Source organism: Mastigoproctus giganteus, chromosome 1 (assembly GCF_048544385.1).
Source record: "Mastigoproctus giganteus isolate SK-2022 chromosome 1, ASM4854438v1, whole genome shotgun sequence".
In the NCBI taxonomy this organism is placed as follows: Eukaryota; Metazoa; Arthropoda; class Arachnida; order Uropygi; family Thelyphonidae; genus Mastigoproctus; species Mastigoproctus giganteus.
Genome location: NC_143575.1, coordinates 80,005,505 through 80,020,804, shown reverse-complemented (window position 1 = coordinate 80,020,804; position 15,300 = coordinate 80,005,505). Strand labels below are relative to the sequence as shown.

General features: G+C 37.5%; 1 protein-coding gene across 1 annotated transcript in view; it reads left to right on the top strand.

Moving 5' to 3' along the window:
* The first annotated feature begins 886 nt into the window (after positions 1 to 886).
* The window catches only part of LOC150090920 (uncharacterized), a 114,174-nt gene continuing 99,760 nt past the window's right edge, over positions 887 to 15,300 (top strand). The window contains exon 1 of the mRNA XM_090380672.1: positions 887 to 1,263. The gene's annotated coding sequence lies outside the window, so the exon portion shown is untranslated. The remainder of the gene's footprint in view (positions 1,264 to 15,300) is intronic.

The window sequence follows — 15,300 nt, the reverse complement described above, 5'->3', positions numbered from 1 at the left end:
AGTACGTCAAAGTAGAAAAATGAGTACGTACGCGTTGACATAAAATATCTGTGAAAGATGAATCCTCTCCCCCCCCCTCCCTCCCAGGAGATCGTGTCATCGTGTAATAGACATTAAGGTATCTATTATATATAATTAAAAAACTGCTTCAGTCAGTACACCACAAGAGCTGCAATGTTTTGAGTGACCGTGGTACGAGCTCGTGTGATTACTAAATACAGTGCTGTTTTTTGTATTCTCTTTAACTTGTGAATTTCTCTGACCACCATGTTGTCGTCCCAGAGCATAAATAGAAGTTTTATTTATTTATGTTCTAAAGAGTACCTTCCATGAGCCTTCTGTTGCCTCATCAAAAACACGAAATTCAACATATATTGAATATTGAATATTCATCTTTTTTACCAAATTTCTCTCTCCCCCCAGTGTGTTCCCCAGACTGAAGAAATGCCTTTCGAATAGAAGCTTCAAAGCAACCAAGGAAGCGATGTTTACTGTAAATGCCTGGTTGGAGGATGAAAAGATCTCCCGCCCTGCTTTCAACTGTAATGCGAACCATAAAGCACCGCCAGACTAAGTAATTTCAGTATAAGAAAGAAAAAAAAAAAAAAATCTGCTACGAATAGTCTTTCACTTAAACATACAAACTTTTTAATCAACCCCATCGAGACAAACGTGCGTTCGGCTGGCTCTATTCCCAAGTGCAGTTTGAAAAAATAAAGAGGAGGAATATCGGAGATCCGCAACTTCTCGAGTTTTGTAATTCTCAGCGAACGGTTGTTTGTAAAAGCGATTCATTCTGAGCACAATGCGCGGGCGCACCATCTTCGCTCTATCGACATACTCGGAACGCGCGGATCTTTGCGTTCTTTCCTGCCAGTGTGTGGTTGGCCGTAGCCAGGTGAGGATACCATGCCATAGCTAACAGTAAGTCTGGATCACTCCTCCCGGCGGATCTCTCTGGCTACTGCTTGAAGGTCAAAGTTCGAGACGAGCTCCGGAATGAAGTGAAACTGCTGCAGTGTGCTGCCGCGAAGTATTTTTAGAGGACGTGAGTCTGTGGGCTGCAAGAAATCGGGGGAACTACAGGCGAAGAGAAACAAAACAAAAATCAAAACTGTTCGTTCGGCATCTGTTGCCATGGTGAGCAGTGACGAACTGCCTGTTGTCGCTCGGAGATTGAGCCTAGACGGCACCTGACAACAGGTGTGGTAGCTGATGGTGGCGAGATCGAAAGCGGCTGGGGTTACTCTGATTGGCGAACAGGTAAGGAAACGTCTTTCGGTGTGCGATCTAAACTCAATTAAGATTTCTGCTGGTTCATCCGGGGAAGAAGCGGCCATGTAATGCTGCAACAAGGTGGCAATCGTTAGAAAACGGGTCAGTCACCTTTACTCTTGTTCCAGTAGGTTAAAATTTAGAACCAGAATTCGAGTGATTAGTAATTACTGTAATCACTCCGTAATCTACACATCCACTCTTAAACGAAAAAAAACATCTCACTGTTTTTGTTATTCCTTAAGTATAGCACTTTTTTGAACATTTTACTGCTATGCATACATTAAATATTGATATAAATCGTTTATTCCTTGGGTATTCGGAAAATTATATATAACTTTCTACTAAGAAGAGGGTCCAGCTTCACTTAAATACTAAACAACAAGAAGCTGCTTTCTAGAGTAGATGTTAACATTATAAATGAAATAAGCTACCAAAGTTATGAAATTATAAAGTGTGTTAAGACGTTTATCTGCTTAAGTTATCATTGCGTTGTTGTGTCATTCTTGTACTTCCACCGCGCTTTTAAAGAGAAAAATACCATCTCGGATGATTTTTCTCTTTAAAAAGACCATATTTAGTACAACGATATAAAACTAAGAAAAGAAAACGCTGGAATTTCTTAGGAAGTTTATAGTCACCTGCAATGCATTGCGAACATGAAATATCGCAAGTATCGTGGAGTTTAAACTTTCCAGGAACAGAGGAATTCAGGTGTGAACGGAGACACTGACAGCTGTCAGACTCCACCGGTTTGAAACAAGTCTTCATACATAAAAAAGTCGATAACTTCGAAAATATCCACTGATACCTCAATTCCTCCGGTCAAGGAAGCCGTAAAACTCTCCCACCTCACAAACAAACAAAAAAAAAAAAGCCTCATTCAAGAAGGTGAGACTAAGTAACTAGGACTAAAACGGTAGTATTAATTAATTATCGATGTAAAATAGAAATGTCACTTTTTTACTTTAAGGCACAACACTTCACCCCACTTGTAGTTAACTTATTTTTGGAAATGGCGAACTTTTGCATAACTAATGCATTTTGGACCCAGAATTAGTGCACGAATTTAGAATATTGCGTGAATCCGCGCGCAATACAGGTAACCCTAGTATAACACACTAGTTAGGTTCCTGTAAAATGACGTGTTGTGCGAAACCGTGTTATACGGGACTAAGAAAAAGTACAAAAAAGGCGGGGAGGGTTTACGTTCCAAAAGCTAACAATGTTAAAAAAACTTACAAAAATACACCATTCTAGATTTTGTGTATCTTTTGCTCTCTTTAAAAAATCAGTAATCTGGTTTTGTTTTTACTTTTGCTTGATAAATCTTTGTGAATTTCATCGTATGGAAATGCTTAGTTCCATACGATGTTTTGAAGCTCCCTTTTGAACTTTGGGCTCCTTTCATTCAAGAATCTGCATTTAAAAAATAAGATTCTAATTTTCTCGGTAACTTTATGCCTTCCCGTATGCTTTTTAGTAACATTTGGAAGTTTAGAATTTTCATCTGCGCTATCATCCTTTGAATTGATTTGGTTTATCTATGATGCCATTTCCACCAAATCTGCTTCGCCAGCCAGCCTCTTTTTCTACCATTAATTTTTGAACGTCTTCAGTAATCATATCTTTTTTTTTATTTTTTTAGGAGCATAGGCGACTAAGGCCATGTTACTCTGTGTATATTGTCTATAAATTGCGTGTGTCCTGAGGTCGATTTTCTGTTTTGTTGGACGCGAGTTTCCGGGAGAAAAAAACATGCTACCCTCGCCTGAGCCCGACTAACTCATCCACGTTGTGAAAAAGACCAATAAAAATTCCTCCCGTCACTGACGGGATTCGAACTCAGGTCTTTCCACTCGGTGTGGGGAGAAGGACAATTATATCAACTGTGCTACCCACGAGGGGTTCAGCAGTCATATCATCAAAACCTTCCCCTCCTACCGACGTAGCAAGTTCTACTATTGCATAGATTCCGTTTTCTGCCGGCTCGACCATATTTCCTGAATGAACTGACTCTGGCCATACATTTTACCAGACGCATTTAACGTTGAAGGTTTTACTTCTTTCAGCGATAAAACTATGATTCTGATATAGTCCACAATTGAGAAATGTTTCCATGCCTCCATTACTTCAATAGATTTGGAATCAATTTTTTCCAAACTCCATGTAATGAGTTTTAAAGGTGGATATAATGCCTTGATCTAATGGCTGAACGAAATAAGTTGTATTAACCTAGTACAACTGTGGTAGTAGGAACATAACTTCAACGTTTGGATGGCCTGGTGTGCTATCCAATAGTAATAAAACTTTGAAATCTAGATTTTCCCACAAGTTCAATAGCACAGAACGTAACACGGAGATTTCCCAACAAAATAAAATACACAGGGATTTTTCCATATTTTTTTTTTTTTTTTTTTTTTTTTTTGTGACTAGAGAGTCAACAGTGGAGATTCAAAACGAGTGGAAAATGTTGAAAAATTACATCCAACATAATAGCAGGGTATTCCCTGTACAAAAGCTCAAAAATACCCTGTTATGCAAGGTTTACCGAAATTCTCTAACCGTGTTATATAAGTACCGTGTTGTGCTAGGATTGTCGCAATTAATCAATCCTGTTACATTAGAAGTACCGTGTTATACGGGGGTTGCCTGTATTCTAAAGCGAATTTTGTTGCTTCAAAACCTAGATAAGTTTCATCAGAACAACACACTAACTTTTACACGAGATTACTTTCTTGCTTAATTATGCAACATCTTTAATTAGACAAGTTCCCCTAATTAAAGTGAACAATATTGCCAGTAATAACTAATAACGAGAAACAGGTTGTATTCAAGAACAGATTTCGGAAATGAAGTATTGTACTTATAATCTGCGAGCTAGAACGGATATGTTCGACATCAACGTACTAACGTTGATGTCAACATTTACGCCATTATCGATTTATTAATGAAGCGACTCTTCATGCTAGATTTAAAACGTCTCAGAGCATCTCAATTTCGGGGAAGGGAGGGGGGGGATTTCAAACTCCCTGAACTCTTTTGTTTGATAGACGCTTGGAGCCCAAAGGCCTAATTAATACAACAAAAGCTATATTTAAGAAAGCTTTCCAAATTAATAAAGTGAAATATTGCTAGTAATGATGGGAAATTTGTTCCGTGTGAGAGATGCAACAGCAGCTGAGGGAAAGAGAAACGAAATTTGATGTTTATGTTGAAAAAATTAAAATAACACACAGACAAAGAAAAGCATATTAGTTAAATTGGTTGCAATGTCTTAGTTTATTAAGAAAACTTTACTGAAGGTTTTTATAAGAATGAAAAGGCACTCCAAACTTTTCTTAAAGAATGCCATATTCATTAATAGTTCATAGTGCTAGCAATCTGTGTCAAATCGATTCAAACGGGGAACACGTACCGAGTAAGTTTACTAAAACCTAAGAACGAAAATGCCATTTGGCCATGAAAAGAACACGCAGAGTTTGAAGAAATAACAAAGATGGGATTGGATGAATGCACACGATCACCTCGTATTCATTACTGATATGGCGTTTTCTTTTCAACGATAGTGAGGCTAATCAACAGATAATAAAAGCCTTTTAATAATCAGTACATAACCGCATGTATAACGATTAATTTCTGATGTCTGTTAGACGATTACGCCAATGGCGGATATTTCCTATTGCAGCCGTAGCTGAGGGCTGCGAGAAAACATGACAAGAGCGGACATATGTTTATGAGCGCGAGATTTATGTAGTGGAAGTCGCCGTCCCCAGCCAAACCCAAAGGAAAAGAAAAGAAAAGGCGCATTAGCAGAGATCGAACGTCAAGGTGACCTTGATCGTATTTCCCCGACAAGCAAGCGTTCAAGAATACAGCGTTTCTTCTTTTCCTCCTTCCCTTTTATGACAATTTTCTAATGCGAAGGAAAAATCAAGCGAAGTCTCGAGCATCACAAGATTTTCTTATACAACAAAAATGCCAACACATCGTAATGCTAACATGTAGAAATGTCGTTAAACAAAAACATTCAATCCTTACCAGAGAATGCTATCTTTTATCCCAACACGTTATTCGCCACTTGATGTTCTTAAACTTTATCCTGAGTGATTTTTCGCAAGTCGTTTCAGAGGCCAAAAATTCCGCTGGAAGTAACAAAGTATGAACTACTTGACAGGTGTTTCCCGAAGATGAATGACGGCAGAGTTTCGTGTTTCGAGCAGCCGACTGTCTATAAGTAATGTCACGTCAGTAGGGAATAACACCGTAGCAGCTGTTTAGTTTACAATGAATCTCAGTAATGAACAGGGTAATTCCGAGGTATTGGATTTTTTTCTCACCAAAGCAGTCATACACTTCGCCCAAACCAATTTTTCTTCCATGCTTATTTGTTATGTTAACCTCTCCACCTCCTCCTAATGGATATCTCTATTTTCATCTACTGTGATTAATATGCTTGACTTCTTGAAATTAGGAATCTTTACAAATCCTCGAGATGGTTCGTCCAAGATTCTTTCGCAGGCTCTTTATTAAAAGTATTTGCACAACTCACAAGTAGTATTTGTGATCATTAAATATTATAATCCTTCCTGTAGTACAGGAAGGATTGTAATATTTAATAATTATTCAACAATGATAAATAATATTGATATATATGATAAAATAATATTGCTTGCCTTCAAGTAAATTCATCTGAAAGAGGTTGCGAAAATTTATGGACCACGACATTAGGTCCATGGCTCGAAGTGACATACAGTACAAAGATCTGCAGGTCATGTATTCGAGTGTGCGAACTATTTCAGTCGCTGAAACACATTTCAGACCGAGTCATAAACCACGAGGGTTCAGCTCCACTTCTTTAATGCGGAAGCTAACCAAGAGGACAGTCGGACAAAGGCCTACCACTAACTGATACAGTCCCTTGAAGAGCATAAATTGGTATTTAGTGAAAGGTCCATTCTACTAATCACAGCAAGGACAAGAGCCATTCAGGGGATTCAAAATTTAATCAAAATTAATAATTCAGTTTTGCAACAATTATTTTCTTAAGGAGCATCTAGACTGCCTGAACACACTTTTTTAGTGTGGACAGAATCGCACACGAATCCATTCTCCAGTACGTTAAAGTAAAATCGTGATAAATTTGATGACAGTGGTTCTTTAATTGCAGTGATCATTAGTGAAAGGTAGCAAAACAACAACCGAAATACAGTCCGGGAGTAGCAACGAACGAACATGAACAAAAGTGTTTATGTTCGTTTCGGCAGGCTGAAATTTTACCTCTAGAATTTTAAATATCACTGGAATTTGGGTATAAATAATACTGTAAACATGGAGTTGTTATTTTCCATATTAGGTACTCATAGCTTTAGCGATTTCAGATTTCTTCTGTTCACAAAGCAATCTGTTGAATCCAGTTACATTTCCTTCCCAGCAGGAGGAGATTACGATTGTCAGTCCAAGACTAAAAGGATAAGTAACATGTTAATAAGTCAGTTTTATCTTTGGATAAAGATAGAGCAGAAGCACTACAATGTAAACCAGGTGGAAGTATGGATGAAACAGTCGCGGACAATGGCTTTGGCAAGAAACTAGCAGGCTCGATTATCATATGGACAAGAGGAAAGTTTCTTACATTTCAAAATAGAGTTTGGATTTATGAAAAACTTCTCGGAAACTGTAGCGAGCTTTGCTATAAACAGAAAATAAAGTTGGATAATTTTACAGATGTCAATAGTAATATGTTTTGTGGTTACTACAAAGGGCATTGGCACATTTTTTTGGACACTACAGTTTAGATAAGACGGCAGCTTAGAGCTTTTCTGAGAAAATACCAGGACAAGGAAATAGATCCCCACTGGATCTGTTTATATGTTTCACATGGAACTAAGGCTGTGAGGCATCAGTATATTCAATTTGTAATTTGCAGGTATTCATTTTCTGGTCGGTTTGCCTATTTTGCTGGATTAAAAAAACAAAACGTTAGCCTCTGGGAAAAGGGGTACACAGCCTCCTCTACCAAACACAACTCTGCCAATGTGTAAAAAATAATAAAATACAATCTCTCTAGCATAATAAAGATCATTCATTAAAGCTTCAATCTAAGGATATCATTCTAGAGTCTAATAACAACGTGGAGTTTCTCTGATATTATCCGAGGCGATAATTTTTTTTTTTTATACGCCGTACACATATAAAGTATACACAAATTCTTAGCATAGTGTGGCCTAGGCAGTGCTCCCTGCATACATACTATTAGGTATGGTAGTGAGAGAGAGAGAGAGAGAGAGAGAGAGAGAGAGAGAGAGAGAGAGATTAGAATTTCGTTCTGGAAGCCAAGTGTGGCTTTAGCCATGTTCAATCAGCTTCTAAAGCAAAATGGTGGTAAGCCACTGTGTAATGAGCAATGGTTTCCCTTAAAAACTAACAACGCGTGGCTAGTTTTATTTTTCTCCAAGAACAGGTGCTATTTTTTCCGTTCATAAGTAAGAAATATCGCAATAGTCCCAATAGCAATCATACTCGGGACCTTGAGTATGGTTAGCTATTTCTAAACCAACTTCAGTCTCTCTCCCCTACCGTCCTCTCGAACCTTTTTTGGCATAACCTACACTGCAGATTATATTCACCTTCAAAATATTATTGTATTAGTACTCTTTGTGCTCAGTATGTTTTAATTTCTTATATAACCGATTATCACTTTGTTCGCGGAATTTGGCGCAGGGCATTAAAATTAGAGAAAATATTGGCGAGGCATTTACCACCAGACCGTTGCCATGTAGAAGCGAAAGGGCCTATAGCCCGGCCCCTTATTATCAAAATAATGTTTTTTTTTTTTTTTTTCCACTACTGTATGATGATTAAAACTTAATGATTTCCCGGAATACTGCGTTAGCCTCTCCCTTTAGAAAACCCTAGGTGGGATTACCCTGTTTATCACCTAGCGTCATTATATATAATGTATAGGCGTAAATGAGAATAAAAGATGTTCGGCCACTGTTTTGTGGGGTGGGGATACCAACATCAAGTCGTATTTTTAGCCCTTGGAAATAAGGAATGCTCAGGGTTACTAACAGTTCCAACAGCATAAAGATGCAGGTAGAGGATTTGGCTATCACTGAATGATCGAATTTTACAGAAATTCGACACATTCTACACTCAAGTAAAACCTGCTCCACCAACATTTCACACTTCCAAGTAACGGCCTTAGCTGTGATTACCAGAATAACACTATTTGTCCACGACACACCTCAGGGATCAGGTACTACTGATATACATAGCATATACAATAATTACCTGCATATTAAAATCTACACAACAATTTTCTTACTATTACTGGCATTTCATGCGAATTATACTTAATTCGTCAAGTTTAATTTCCAAATGAAGTTCATTTAAGTTTAATGGGATTTTGAAATAAGACAGACTCGGTTCGTTTCTAACTAAATTGGTCAATGGAAGGCATATCAGTTACTTTGTGACTTTGACAGTCTTGATGATTCTTGGTCAACCGGGGTATGTATTAACTAGCATGTCTATGGTCCACGGAAGTCAGTTTAAGTCAAAAAACAAAAAGAAATACGTGGAATCCTTTCTAGGTGTTGTTTGTTTACATTTTGTAATGTAAATTTCTTGCTTTACGGTTAGTTTTAATATTCTTTTCCGGTTTTTTTTTTTTTTAATTTTCATTGTGTAAATCCATCATGATGAAACCGAAATGGATTGTTCTTTCTGTTGAACTACAACTTCGGTTCATTAGGAAAAATGTAGAAAAAAAAAAATGGAGCTAAGGTATAAACTTAAACGCCTCTCGACTACATGGAACAACAACAAGAAGACGCCGCTCTCGCCGACAACATGATGCTTTTAAAATTACGTAATACCACTGGCGGGAAGACAAATGAAGAGAAAATACAAACTTCATGTTTTATAATTCTTGCGCATGCAGCTTCTTAAAAGTAAAAATATGAGAAGACATTAATGCTATCAAGGAGAACAGACTGAATTGTGGAGTAGAAATAATTTAGAAGGCCTACTCACCAGTGTTCCATCTGGGAGACGAATGTAGACTGAACAAGTAGGGTAAACCTCCACTTCTTACTGTGATCACTAAGCAATATGTACCAATTTAATCAGTTTTCTGTAACATATGTTAGTAGCAAGTTGATGGGACATTAAGCGCACAAATTAAATAATCCTAAACGTCTCGTTTTGTATGTAGCAATTAGCAGGCTACTTTTAAATATACGTGTGTAGCAATTTAATACATATATTTTGTATATAAACGAAGTAAAGGAATATAAAGAAGAAAAAGATTATGGAAAGATGTTCTATCCTAAATCCAACAAGCAATGTGTTTAATGGGAAAAGAAGATTTTGTATGTAGCAATTTACTGGGGGTTGCTATTTAAAATGCATCGATCTCATATTGTGGAGCCAGTTTACCACGAGTTGCCTCATAATGCACTACTCCAAATAATAAAAATATTGCTCCGAGAGAAATACGTGGCTATTTATTTGAAGTGTATATACTTCAAATAAACAGCAGAGCCTCCACAATATGAGATCGATGCATTAAGTAGCAAACCTAGTAAGGCTATACCCTAATAGGCATAGCCTTAATGGAGTCTGGGTTTAATACGGGAAAGGCTACTTGGCTAAATTGCGCTAGACAATGCCCTACATGTACAATAATATTTTATTATTATCGTAGCATTCTGACAGTTTCTTAGACGATACGTTAGCGGTTGTGGACTTCTATCGAAAATCTGTTACAATATGGAAGCCAAAGCGATCTTTGAAACGTATATGCTCAACTCAACTAAATTTCCAGAACTAGATTTTAGAGGGTTTTACTAGCTATGTAAGAATAACAGCGAGCAGCAGAGTTAAAAATGTCAAATAAATTCGAGAAATGTGTGGAAGATTTTTCGAATTTATTTGACAGCGTAGTGCTTTTGACATTTGAAAATTTCAGGACTTTTCATATTAATCTAAATTTTTTCTTCTAATATAACATGAAACGTTTTGATTTTAACAGAATAATTATTTACTTTGTTTTTGATTTCTTTTCGAGCACGTTGTAGTGTCATCACACGTTTGGCGACTGATCTACATATAATAACGCATGCACTACCCTTTTATTTGTAATCAGTCTGAATTAGCGTGCGTTGAATAAAAGGTGTTTTGTGTGTTTCCTGGCATTTTCAAATGATTGATTTTACCGTGAATCGAATTTGCATCAAATTTTGTTTCGGGTTATTAGAGAAAGGTGCACAGACACCCATGAAATATTAAAAACAACATTTGGAAAAGATGCCGTGTCATTCGAAAACGTTTCAGTAGTTCGCAAAATTTAAAGAGGGCCTGCTCGCCAGTCGAAGGTAATTATTTTCGTTCTGACCATCCTTCGGCTTCGAAAACCAATGATTCAATCAGGATTGATCAAAGTTCAATTATCCATGAAGTTCTTAGTGAAATTCATATTTCTTATGGAACATATCTATGAATTATAACATAAGATTTAGTTATGATTTGTGTCTCCCTCGCATTCTCAGTGGTGAGTCAAAAAGCTGCGAGTTGTGGAATATCACAATTTTTGTCAACATGCTGACCCACACTGTGTTTCTTCCATCATTACTGGTGACGAACATGGGTTTATGGCTATGATCTAGAACAAGAGCCTCATCCTCTCAGTGGAAGAGAGGGTCTTTTTCGAGGACTAAAAACATACGATTGAGATTATCTTGCTTTTTTTAAAAAAAAAATCATAATTATCATATTTTTTTTATTCACATGGCATTGTTCATTATGAATTTGTCCTTCATTGCGAAACATAGTGGCATAGTGTAACAATGAACCAGCAAGACGAAACAACAATTCTACGATAATTATGCGATGCCATTCGGAAGGCGGAAAAGTGAGCTTCAGGGAATTGACGCATAATCAACAACGCAATTGAACACTCGGTCCTTTCAATTGGAGAAAGTCTTGTGAAGCATTGTGAAGATGAACTGTCATCACTGTGGTTTCCCATCCATCATATTCAGCTCCCTGTAATTTTTTTTCTTCTTCCCAAGCTTAAGTCCCCCTTGAAAGGTCACTGATTTGTAACGACTGAGGAAATTATTATTCGGAGCGCGACATAGAAACTATTAGCCATTTCAAAAGAAAACTATCAGAAATGCTCTAATAATGGAGAACTGGAATCGGTGTAAACAGAATCTAAGAGACTACTTCGGAGGATATCCATCGAATAGCGTGGGTTTCATTATTTCCCAAATTCGTTCAGTCCGAGAATTTTTGGATCACACTTCGTATATGTTGTTTCTAAAGACTGAAGTATTATGCTGTTTAATAACCGTTTCATGAAGTGAAGTCATCCACAGTATATCACTGTATGTGGCATATTGTAGATGATTTCGCTTTATATGTGCACATTATAAAAAAAAAAAATGGCGGGCGTCTCTCAGACGGCATGTTAGCATTTACGTTCCTGAAACTGAACTGTATTAGTCAAGAATTAAATATATTGCCTCAGAACTTTCAAGTTAGCGATCTTTACGAATAAGATCGTTTTTCGCAATTGGGAAATGGCTTCAGCATATAAAAAGCTAAGAGGGCGTATAATATAATGAGTGGCAACTTTATAAAGGTACACCTACCACCCTTTTCATGAAATAGAGAATTTTTTCAGTTACAGCATCACATACCATTCGATAAAAATAAGATGGGAAGATAGGTAGGGATACTGTATGTATGCAATTCATTGCGAGAATGAGCAAGATGAAAGATTTCCGTGAATTCGAAGTGGCATGGCAGTCTGAGACAGAAGCGTCGGTATCCAGTATCTCGGAAACTGCAAACTTGCTGGGGTTTTTACGTACGATGAAACTGGGTCCAGTAACTAAATAACATTCAGCCAACAGCGATCCTGTGGCTGTCCATGCGAGAGAGCAACGCAGGCTGATAATACTGGTGCAGGGTAACAGAAAGGCTACAGTTAATCAAATCATAACCCAGTGCAACTGTAGTAACCAAAGAGTTATTTCAGAATGCACAACTCGTCTACCCCGTGACGGATGGGGGTATCGCAGCCGACGACCGAAACGGGTTGTAGTCCTGTCTGAAAAAAAAAACAAAGTACAGTTGCAGTCGACTCAGAAATGCTAACGCTGGAGTGTGGAAGACTGAAAAAAAAAATTGCCTGGTCTGACGAACCTCAATTCTTGCTGTTTCATGCTGATGGAAGGACTGGAATATGGCGAAAACGCACAAGTCCATGGTTCCATTCTGCCAGGTATCAACAATGCGGGGTAGCCGTGGTAGTGTAATGGTGTGGGAAGTACTTTCGTGGTGCACAGTGGCCCTTCATACCAATGAAACAACGTTTGGATGCCACAAGTTACTGGAAATTGTTTGTTTCCGACCAGACACATCTCTTCATGGCTGCAATATTGTTTTCTGCCAATGCATTCTTCCAACAGAATGATGCACCATGCCGCAAGGCCAAAATTGTATATAACTAGTTCCAGGAACATGAGAGAATTCAGCCCATTGCTGTGGCCTACCCAGTCACCAGGTCTTAAAATTGAATTGTGAATCTGTGAGATGAGGTGGCACGAACTCTTCGGAGTAGAGATCGACAATCATCCAATTTGCAAGAGTTGTGGGAAGCAATTGAGTCAACGTGGACCAGTATTTCCCTGTGACACGCTTTTCATACCTCGTTCAGTCCACGCCACGAAAAATCTAGGCAATTCTGAGGGCTAAAGGGGGAGGGGAGTTACTCGAATGGCCAACTTGGGTTGCGTTGAGTCAACTTTAGTTTTAAATAAAAAAAGTAAACTTCAGTGGTTGTTTGTCTTTCTCCCCCCTCCCCCCCAATTTCCACTCTGCAACAGCAGAATGATCCAAAACAAATGTAAATTGCAATTTGTTATTGTGAAACACAAAAAATATAAAAGTATTGTTAAGAAATACTGATTCCTTTGTTTAATTAAATATACGAACCGAGTCCTCTAAACAGTAAAAAATCAAAAGGAAACTGAGCTCGAATCTATTTCACTTACATGCAGCGACTTGACTAGAGCATATTCACCATGCTTAATAAGCAATAACTGCAAGCAGCTGCAAGAGAAGGAACTTCAAAAGAAACACTTATTAAATTAACAGGATTTCGTCATGTAATGCCCAAGTTGCCTAACTGCCTCAAATTTAATTTGGTTATATTTTTAAAGGAATTCTCGTTAAAGTGCTCCTTTCTTATCAATTATGCAATTCTTTTACACAAACAGTGGAAATGCAGAACACCACCTTTATTTTTCACTTCATTTTCTTATTATTGCATTGTCTCAGTTTCCACTGCTTTATCTGCTAAGCATATACTTTTCTAAATCTTTAACTCTTATTCGCTCTCATGCGCCTTAACACTGAAGGTAATTGCCGTGTAGCTAAAATATCGTGTATTTGTCATATGATTTAGTCTTCATCTTTCGAATATAATCTGTCTTAACGAAAACTATAAATAACCCGATGGATGCTGTGGTAATAGCAAACGTGAAATATAACAGTCATATAAATGAGATATAAAAGGGCGTAGTTTGTGCAAAAGTGGCACTACTACGGAGTCAGTGGTATGCTATAAATACGAAGGCAATTGCTGTCTATTTTAGGGTAGCCATTTGAAGATGGCAAGCAAAGCCGATTATTTATTAGCGAATAAAATTCACTAATAAAAGTGAATGGAATGGTATTCCTTTTAAAGAAAAATCAATGTAGTGAAGTATTTCTCGTTCATTACTGCAAAGTACTTTTTGGAATATTAATACAAATTTCACAGCAGAAAAACCCTGAAAATAAAAACTTAACGTTATCTCAAGTTATATTTAATAGAAAGAAAATAAAAATGGACTGACACGAAGATATTTTACAGATATCAGTTTTTAATAGCGCATTTCTGCATCATCAAGAGATGACTGCTTTTTATGGCGAAACTTTATTTAAAATTTGTAATAAGCTTAAGTATAATACATTTTCGCATGTCAAATTGGAAGAGGAATACCTATTCAAGGGCCCTATCTCTCTGGCTGGTCATTCGTGATAGTATAGAGTGTTCACTACTCGTTGCTCGTTTTAAAGGATCTAGGCTGAAATCCTCTTGGAGACCAGAAAAAATTCAGAAAGGCTTCTTCAATCAAGGTTAGACTATTTCAAGTGAAAAAAAGCGCAGGCGTTTTCCCCCCGAGTTCTACTGGATATTTAAGTGAGCACAGTATGAGACTCAGCCTGCAAACACTTGTATAAACATGATACATAATAAAAATCATATCTAGTAACACGTGAATTGTCGCACTATGACCAACGTAGTGAATATGGTTATAAGTAAGGTGATGATGATTATTTGGTTTTTAATGGCGCATTGGTATCAATAAGGGATAGCAATAGACAACTTAAATGCATGAAATCATGGTGCCTTTTGATGCGATTAGCCTTTTTACACGTATATAGCAGAAACTTCAGTTGAAGGTACCCAAAACACTTCAGAGGAGAAGGACACTACTCTTTCAGGAAGAACGACCACTCTTTCTCCAGTGGATATCCAGTCGGCCGTGGAACTGTTGAATAGCACTTCGTTTAAGTATAAAAAACGATGTATGCAGACAAATATCTGAGAAGGCAATGGGGATCACTTGCCAGTGTCTCTGATAAATAACTTAGAAAGGAAGAACCCCAGTCCTTCCTCGGAACTCAATTACGATTTGTAGAGCTACTTGAAAGCTACTGAGAGTTCGAGATCAAAGCGTCGTCAAAAAAATACGAACCTTTGTATTAAGAAAGTCACAGACAAAAGAAATGAAAACAGAAGCAAAGAAAACTGTGACGCGGGGTGATGGCGTATTGTCTCGTTGAGTATAAGGAGTGCACAGTCTGTAGTAATCTTTTTTTTTTTTTTTTTTTTTAATGAAAACCCTAAACACGAAAGGTATTAAAACCTATAGTACTTAGTACATTGCATGGGTTGAA